The following is an 8,940-nucleotide window of genomic DNA, read 5'->3' as shown; positions in this document are numbered from 1 at the left end:
TCCCTCCACAATAAAGGGTGTTTCTGACCCCTTTATGCTCTCTTCCAACTAGACAGCCAACCACACTGGCAGCTCTAGCCTGGTTCAGAGCGGGCTGCACTGGGAGTAGGGAGTGGTGCACAGGGACACTGGGGATACTCAGCCCTTGGATCAGGCGGGCAGCCAAGACTGTCCAGGGGGCAAGAGCTGGTGCTGCCTCACTGCTTCTGTGAATGCAAGCACCCTTGCAGAGCACTGGAGATTTGTCTTTTCTTGGAACTGGTGAAGGAAGTTAGAAATGTGTGCGCCTGAAATGAAGATTTCCTTGGGGATCCTCATTGTTCTTGCAGTTCCCGAAAGCTCCATGGGCTTCGTAATGGACAGATGTAGGCAGATTCTGATCTTTCTGCTGGAAAGGCTTCCCCTTCTGCCTGCTGGCTCCCCCTTGGTCTCCCGGTTCAGTGCAGGGAAAGGCAGTACAGCACAGAGCAGGGGCGCAGGGATTCTTAAATATCAGTGTACTTCAGAGTCACCAAGAAGTTGTAATACATGCACAGCAACCCCAGGAGGCCACTTCAGAGGTCCTGACTCAGTGGGTCTGCAGAAAGGCCTGACAACAATCTGCCTTCTTTTTTTTGAGATAGGGTCTCGCTTTGTCACCCAGGCTGGAGTGTTGTGGCATAATCACAGCTCATTACAGCCTCAAACTCCTGGGCTCAAGCAATCCTCCTGCCTCAGCCTACCAAGTAGCTAGGATCATACCATGATAATTTTTCTATTTTTTTTGTAGAGATGGGGTTCTCACTATGTTGCCTAGGTTGGTCTTGAACTCCTTGCCTCAAGTGATCCTCCAGCCTCATCCCCGCAAAGTGCTGGGGTTACAGGTGTGAGCCACCATGCCAAGTCTAGCATGTCCCTTCTGATGAATCAATGGCCTGACTGCTGGTTTGTTCTGGGGTCTGCAGGAAGATGAAGGTGACCCTGGGGTAGAGGTGAGCTGAGTAGAGACAGAGCCCAGCCCAGCCTTGGCTCACCCCTCACTCCTCTTTGCCAAGAGGTCACTACCCTTCCCTGAGCCACAGGCCTCATACTCTCCTCTGTCATACCTACTTGCCTGTGCTCTTGCAGATCTCCTGCCTAACATGCTACCACTGTCCTGGCTCCCTGATCTGGTAGACTAGAAGCCATGTATCTGGGCTCAACCCAAACATGGTCTCTTCTGTGAAGTTTCCCTCTCTGTGTTCCTAAGCCATACTTCAGTGATGTTTTATACATACCCTTGATAGCAGTTAACAAATTGTGTTGGAGTTCCTTCTCACTCTGTCCCTTAGCTCCTAGGCCATGAGCCCTCATGAGCAGGGACTGGATCTGATTCACCCCCAGTGCCTTAAAGCTGATTCTGCTCCAAGACCCTCAGTCCTCACCTCTCAAAGAAGAGGATCAGTTTGGCACAGTGGTTAAGTGCAAGCTTTGGAATCTAAATTCTACTTCCCTTAAAAGATGCTTGATTTAGAGTGAGTAATCTGATTAAGCTTCACTTTCTATAACTGTATAATTGGAATTGACAGTATCTATCTCATATAGTTGCTATGGGCATCAAATGAGTCCATGCCTATAAAGTATTTGACATGGTGTCAACACATAATAAATTCCCAACAAACTCCCAACAGCCATAAATGGCCTAGTCATACCATACACATTACAGGTGACTTTTATTTTGTGTGTGTGTGTGTGTGTATGCTCCAAATTCTCCCCCGTGAGAGTATATTACTAGTTTAACTAGGAAAACATGTAGACCCTGCTGCTAAGCCCTGCCCACCGGAACTGACTCCTATGGACATGGATTCTAGATCACCAGAGGTTAAATTCACCAGGCTCCTTTTGGACACTGTAAACTGGATGGATTCCTACTGGGAGGTGACCACTAGGAAACTGAAAATGCAGTATAAGATTACCACCTGAGAGTTAAATTGTAACGCAAACACAATGGATTCTGAAAAATACCTAGAACTAACATTAGGCCTCACCGGTGCCAGGCACTGTGGCTGATTACATCTGCTCCCTGGTTTAATCCACACAACAGTCTTCCAAAGTAGATGACATTGTCCCCATTTTTCAGTTGAATATGGATTTGTGAGGAGACTGAGGAACTTCCTCAGGTCGTGCAGCAAAACCACAAGCAGGAGTGGTCTGTTGGCCTTCAGAGCCGCTTTGAAACCACTTGGAGAAGAATTCTTCTCAGACCAGCAACACTTGATTGAAACATTACATGTTGATAGAAAAATATGCTTAAATATGCGTGTGAAGAAATGATGATGCTCTTTCCCTTCTGGAACAATTCAGTCCTGAAATCATTAAGTGAGCAAGCAAGGCAGGTGTCTAGGACAGACGCAGCTTAGTGTGGGGTGTCGGATGAGTAAGGAGATAGACACTAGAGTGACAACTGTGACTCCACTGGGCAGTGGGACAGGGCTTGGGAGAGGCGGCGGTGAACAGAGGACCACTGCTCCATTTACACTCACGTGCCCCATAAGACCAACGGGGACCAAATATACCACAGTGGTCCCATAAGATTATAACGCTGTGTTTTTATTGTACCTTTTCTATGTGTAGATACACATCTACCTACCATTGTGTCGCAACTGCCTACAGTATTCAGTGCAGTAACATGCAGTATGGGCTTGTAGCCTGCGAGCAATAGGCTAGCTACACCGTACAGCCTAGGTGTAGTAGGCTATCCCACCTAGGTTTGCGTAAGTGCACGCTCCATGATGTTTGCACAATGGCACAATCGCCTAACAGCACATTTCCCAGAATATGTCCCTGTCGTTGAATGACACATGGCTGTATTTCTAAATCATCTGATTTTTTATGCAATGATTATGGAATCATGAATAGCATGCATCATCATTTAAAATTAAACAGAAAACTAATAAATGACAGAAGAGGAAGGGGGAGTAGAAACTGAGAGGAGCCAAGGCCCATTTGGGGGATTCACCACCTGCCGCCCTGCCAGGCTGGGAAGGATGAGCTGGCGTCCCCTGGCCGGGAACCGCAGCAGGGACGCAGGCAGGAGCGGCGCCCCACGCAGGCTTGCGCAAGGGGCCTGGGGGCTGGGGTTCCCCATAGCTTCTCCAGCCTCCGCTGCAAATGGTCGGGAGCTTCACACCCACAGGGTCCATCTGGCTTATGTCGGGGGCTCTCTGAGTCAAGGCTATTCCTGAATAGTTTTGAAAATACCCAAGTCACCTTCACAGCTCCGCCCAGCCTCTGCTGCCTCTCCCCCGGCACCCAGCGACAAAACCCAGGGTTAAGGGCAGGGTGTCTCCCTGCTCTTGGAAAAGTGGGCCTTTTCCCACCTTCCCGGCTGCCTTTCCAGGATACTTTCTCGGCTGAATTTCTCACCATTGGGTTCTATGAAGACACTCAAAATGACTTCCCTTCCACTTAGCTATTGTGAATAGGTTGCTATTTGAGGTGAGACAAAGAGCTATTGCTGTTTGCTGCATATTGAGTGCCTGGAGCATTGTGTCATTGAATCCCGCAACAAGCCTGAAAGGTTGACATTGGTACAGAGAAAAACATTTGAAGTGACTCACAGGTTACCCCTTGTAAGTGTTAGAGCTAAGCCTGCAAACCAGATTTTCTGATATTAAAACCCAAATGGAGCTCTTTCAATATGCCAAACTGCCTTTCTGTTATGTTTGTGATTTTCTGGTTTTCAAACGTGGCTTTCTTTGCGAACAAAGAAAATGCCATTAGACTTAAAAAGAAAAAAAAAAAGCATTGAGGTATTGAGTGTTTACTATGTGCCGGCACTATGTTTAGTGCCTTTTAAAAATCTACTTTCGTCCTTATCGAAACCTGTGACCCTTCTCTCATAGCTGTGGGAACCATGGTCACATGGCGGTCTGTGGGCCACCGCGGGCCAGAACTCAGGCAGCTTGTCCTGACAGCCCACTCCCTTAATGTCCTCCGCCCCAAAACCAAGGGAACAACCTCACTGGATTGTGAAGATTGAGTAAGCTAGTATGTTTTTTTAGATGCCTGACACATAGGCGCTCAACAAATACTAATTTTGTTTCTTCCATCTGGATTCCAGGGGTCTGCTGTTGGGACACTTTAGATAAAACGTGCTGTGGATCACAGAGGCACAGACCATTAGACTTTAGAGGTTGTTTAGTCTGAGCCCCTCACTGGGCAAATGGCTCAGAGAGGTGAAATCATAGATGGAAACAAAGCTGTAGTCTTCCTTGGCCTTCTCCTCCCTTTTTGCCACCATCATTCGCAGGAAGCCCATGAAGCTAAGGGCTTGCTGGTTTGTTCGCCTCTATATGCCCACTGCCAGACAGAGCAGGTGTCTGAAAAACCTTTGTTGAATGAATGAATGAATATGATTTTGCAATTGAGCAGAGTTTGAAGTCATGGCAGTTTTTTTTCCCATTGGAGCTTCCTATCTAGGGAAAAAGCGACAATCCTTGGCTCTCTGCCCCAACTTGATTGATTGCTCAGGGATGACTCACTGGCTTGGGCAGGAGCCCAGTCTCTCAGTGATGTGCTGCACTAAGACTGTCCTGGGGCCAAGTGGGGGATTAATCATTGTTCCTTCTGCAGGCCCGGAAGAAGGCACAGTGCGGCGGAGAGCACACTGTCCTGGGAGTGCATGGGGTATGGATTTTTCTCCACCCTGGGCAATGGGAGTCTGTGATGTAGCCAGCTCATTTGATGGGAAAACTCTTTTGGAGTGCTCTTCTTACACTGTGCTCTTACTACACTGCTTTCCCCACCTCCATCAAGACTCCGGTGGAAGGATCAAGAATGACTCTGAGCACCTGCAGTTTGCTCTCAGAGGAGTGGAACACACTTAATTACCTACACATTGACATTAGCTCCCTCACATCTGCCTTCAACTTGCTACGTGCTCAGCATGTTACTAGACTGAGGCTGGGGTGGGGAGGTTGGCAAAGAGTCTTTGCTTGAGCAAACTTTAGTCGGATTCCTGAACCTTCTCCTAGGCCCATCTGTGGACTTCCTTGTAGGAATCCAGTTTTAGCAAGAAGCCACTTACCTCTGATGATTCCTCTTAGTGATTTTCCATCCACTGACCCCCTGCCCCATTTGCTATTAATTCCCACTTATCCATTCTGTGTCCAGGGAGTTGAACCCAATCTCTCTCTCCCACTGCAAAATCCCATTGCAGTGGTCCTTATAACTATTGTGATGGTTCTGAATAAAGTTTGCCTTGCCGTACTTTAATGAGTGTCACTGAATAATTTCTTCTTTAACAAAGTCTACTAAAAAGGCACTACAATAAACTACCTAAATTTAACGGAGCTTACAATCTGTCCAAGAACAAGGACAAATAGCAAAAAAACTCTAAAAACAAAACAACAAGCAACAATAATGCCAAGGCAAGACAGTGTGTGGATTGGAAAAGCAGCCACCAGCCTTTACCAGCTCTCACTCCAGATTAAAACCGCTTCAAGGGAAGGCAATGTTTAACATGCATCTCACTGAACAGGTGGTATTACTCCTGAAAGTTCAGTACTTGTTCCTGAGGCCAAATGAACGTGAGAACAAGAGGAGTTTATTAATTTGTTGGCAAATGAGGAAGATGGCAGACTCTCATGTTAAAGAACCATTGTCCCCCCTTTAATCAGATATAAAGGGTTATTAAAGGGAGTTTTCAGCAGCTGGGCGTGGCTTCGGGCTATTGTTGTTTAACTATAGTTGGTGGTTTGGACAACCTTAACTCCAGTGATGATGATTTCTTGACCTTTCCCTAGATAATTCTGTTGAGCCATCTACTGTGGTCTAAGATACTAGAAAACAAAGAACATCCTCCTGTCCTCCTGCAGGAATGCAAGTTTTAATTACTCAAAAAGGGCGAGGGGTTTTAAAGAGACAACTCATAATACATTTTGCCCTTTTTCAGACCTTACTTCTGTGACAGTAAGTCCTCACAAACTCATTGAGTTTCAAGATAGCAGAATATACACCCAGTTAATTAATTCTGCTTAGAAGGACAGATACATTTTGCCCTTTTTCAGACCCTTACTTCCGTGACAGCAAGTCCTCACAAACTTGTTGAGTTTCAAGATAGCATAATATGCACCCAGTTAATTAAATCTGCTTAGAGGAACAAATCTTTCAGAAAGGAAGGAGACCGCAAGGGAAGAGAATACCAGACCAAAAGAAAGAGGGATTGGCAAAGACACAGAGGCAGTAAACAGTATGTTATTGGGTGGGAGCAGACGTGTGTAAAACAGTTTGTTTTGACCTGATTTGTCCAGTATGGTAGCCACTGGCTACATGTGGCTGTTGAGTACTTTAAATGAGGCTAGTCTGAATAAGATGTGCTGTAAGTATAAAATACACATTGAATTTCAAAAATTTAGAATAAAAAAAATTTCAGTATTTTATATTGCATACATGTTGAACTATTTTGCCATATTACATTAGTTAAAATAATTAATATTAATTTCACTTATTTTATTTTTTTATGTGGCTACTAGAAAATTTTAAATTACTTATGTGTCCCTCATCATATTCTGTTAGAGAAACTGTCCAGACTATTCTTTTTTTTTTTTTTTTTTTTGAGGCAGAGTCTCGCTTTGTTGCCCAGGCTAGAGTGAGTGCCGTGGCTTCAGCCTAGCTCACAACAACCTCAAACTCCTGGGCTCAAGCAATCCTGCTGCCTCAGCCTCCCGAGTAGCTGGGACTACAGGCATGTGCCACCATGCCCGGCTAAGTTTTTTTCTATATATATTAGTTGGCCAATTAATTTCTTTCTATTTATAGTAGAGATGGGGTCTCGCTCTTGCTCAGGCTGGTTTTGAACTCCTGACCTCGAGCAATCTGCCCACCTCCGCCTCCCAGAGTGCTAGGATTACAGGCGTGAGCCACCTCGCCCGGCCTGTCCAGACTATTTTTATTCGTTGTAATGCTTACTCATTTTTTCTGCTCCATTGTGCCTCAGACATAGTTTTGAAACAACCTTTTACACAAATCAATACACAGGGTGTGAGGCGAGAACTACGGTAAAGGCCTAGCTAAAAATAACGATGATAATTAGTCGCTGTCCCCCTGTCTGCTTCTCTAAAATTGCCATGCCAGAGCCACATGGCTGGTGTCCATAAAGATTCTTAGCTTTCTCCATAGATAACATCACCTTTTTGAAATCTAAAGGTAGTTTCAAGATATTTTCCAGGCCCCACATTCCAGTGTATTGGTTGACCTACCAGACCAGGGGCCAGACCAAGGAATCGACTCAGTTGGAATTGTGACTGCAGGGACTGAAACAACACAAGAAGACAATTCCTACACCCCTATACTTTTGCCCCAATTAACAAACATAACTGCCTAATCCCTTGCCTGCCAAACTATCCTTAAAAACCTCATCTCCCAAATTCTCGGGGAGACGGATTTGAGAATTTTTTTCCCGTCTCCCCAAGTAGCGCCATGAGGAATAAAACTTTCTCCACTGCAGCCCTGTCTCAATGCATTGGCTCTTCTCTGTGCAGCGGGCAAATGAAACCGGTTGGGCAGCAACAGTTTTGGGCAATTTCTTTTTTCTTAAATGAAGCTTCCCTTATCTCCAGGGGTACTTGGAAAGAGGGGAAAGGAACCTTGAGGGCCATTGTACTTAACAATGCTTCCTGCATAACAGACAGTGTTGATTCTCAGAAACAAACAAATGAGACAAATGTTAAAATCTTTATGGGTCTCTTTACCTCTGAAATTACCCTCAGAACATTTCCTTTTACATTCCTGAAATTTCCATGAAAACTTGGGTTCTATTACTGGACTCTTTGCTTCCTGAGGTAATGCAAATTTTATTCCTGGGGATTTGGAAGAGATTTTTTTTATAGCTCTTCAGTTTCTTTTGTTTTTTTCACCTCCTTGCATCTGAGAAAAAGGCACATTGAAACATTGGAACAGGCTTTCAGAGGACATGCTTTGATTGTCCTGCATTCACGTGCTTGACTTGCCTCTCCCTCGTGAGGGCTCTGCCCAGTCTCTAGGGTACCACAAAGGAGCATTCTTTCCTTCTGCTCCCCTTGCAAGGAGGGGAACTCAGATCACTGACTGTGTTTGAGGGGGGAAGAGGTGGGATTTGAATCAGCAAATTCTCTCAATTCTGCACTGTATTACTGTAATTTGGTTTTATCAGGAAGGGCACAGGTCACAGCCTCAGCTCAGCTTCTCTCTCTCTTCCCCTGCCCTAACCCCTGCGTCTAGGGTGAGGAAAAACATCATAGAATAAGCCTGTTTTCTGGGTGCACACAAATTGTGAACAAAAAAGGTGTCACTCTTCTTACCATAATGGCATCAGTATCTCATATCAACAGCACACACAACTGTGGGGTTCAAGTTAGATGGTGTATGTTAGAACCCTTAGAAAAGGAAACCAGACTACTCAGGTGTAAATTAGCATGGATGGAGATGGGCAAACACAGCGAGGAGGAAAGTTCCTCAGGTATAGTGTTTCAGAAAGGCCCTCCCCCACTTAAGCTCTCAATCATTAAAATGGGAAAAGGAAATGGAGTTGTACTTGGCCAACTTGAATTGGGCAAAATGGGAGAGGTGGTGGTGATGGATTATCGGCCTAGGGGAGAGTTCACTTCTAATCTGATGCTCTCATCCACACTGGACATTCTCAGAGGGCATTCACAAGGGCACGAGGGGATAAATCCCTCCACGTACAGACACTGGGCTGTGTGCCAGGTGCCGGGAGTACAGGGAGAGGATGGTGCCACCCTGCCTCAAGGGCCTCCCAGGCTGGGGGAGACAGACAGGTCCACGAGGACAGTGCAGAGTGCCAAGCACCGAAGCAGTGGGCAATGTCAAGCACAGGAGGGCCATCTAAATCAGGGCAGGCAGCTCACGGGAGCCTCCTACGGGGGATGCTGGATCTGATTTCTGAATAGAAGGTGGAGGGCAGTGGGGACAGAGAAGTAT

The sequence above is a fragment of the Microcebus murinus genome, chromosome 4, assembly GCF_040939455.1.
Source record: "Microcebus murinus isolate Inina chromosome 4, M.murinus_Inina_mat1.0, whole genome shotgun sequence".
In the NCBI taxonomy this organism is placed as follows: Eukaryota; Metazoa; Chordata; class Mammalia; order Primates; family Cheirogaleidae; genus Microcebus; species Microcebus murinus.
The sequence above is the reverse complement of the archived record's forward strand: the minus strand, read 5'-3'. Positions refer to the sequence as shown.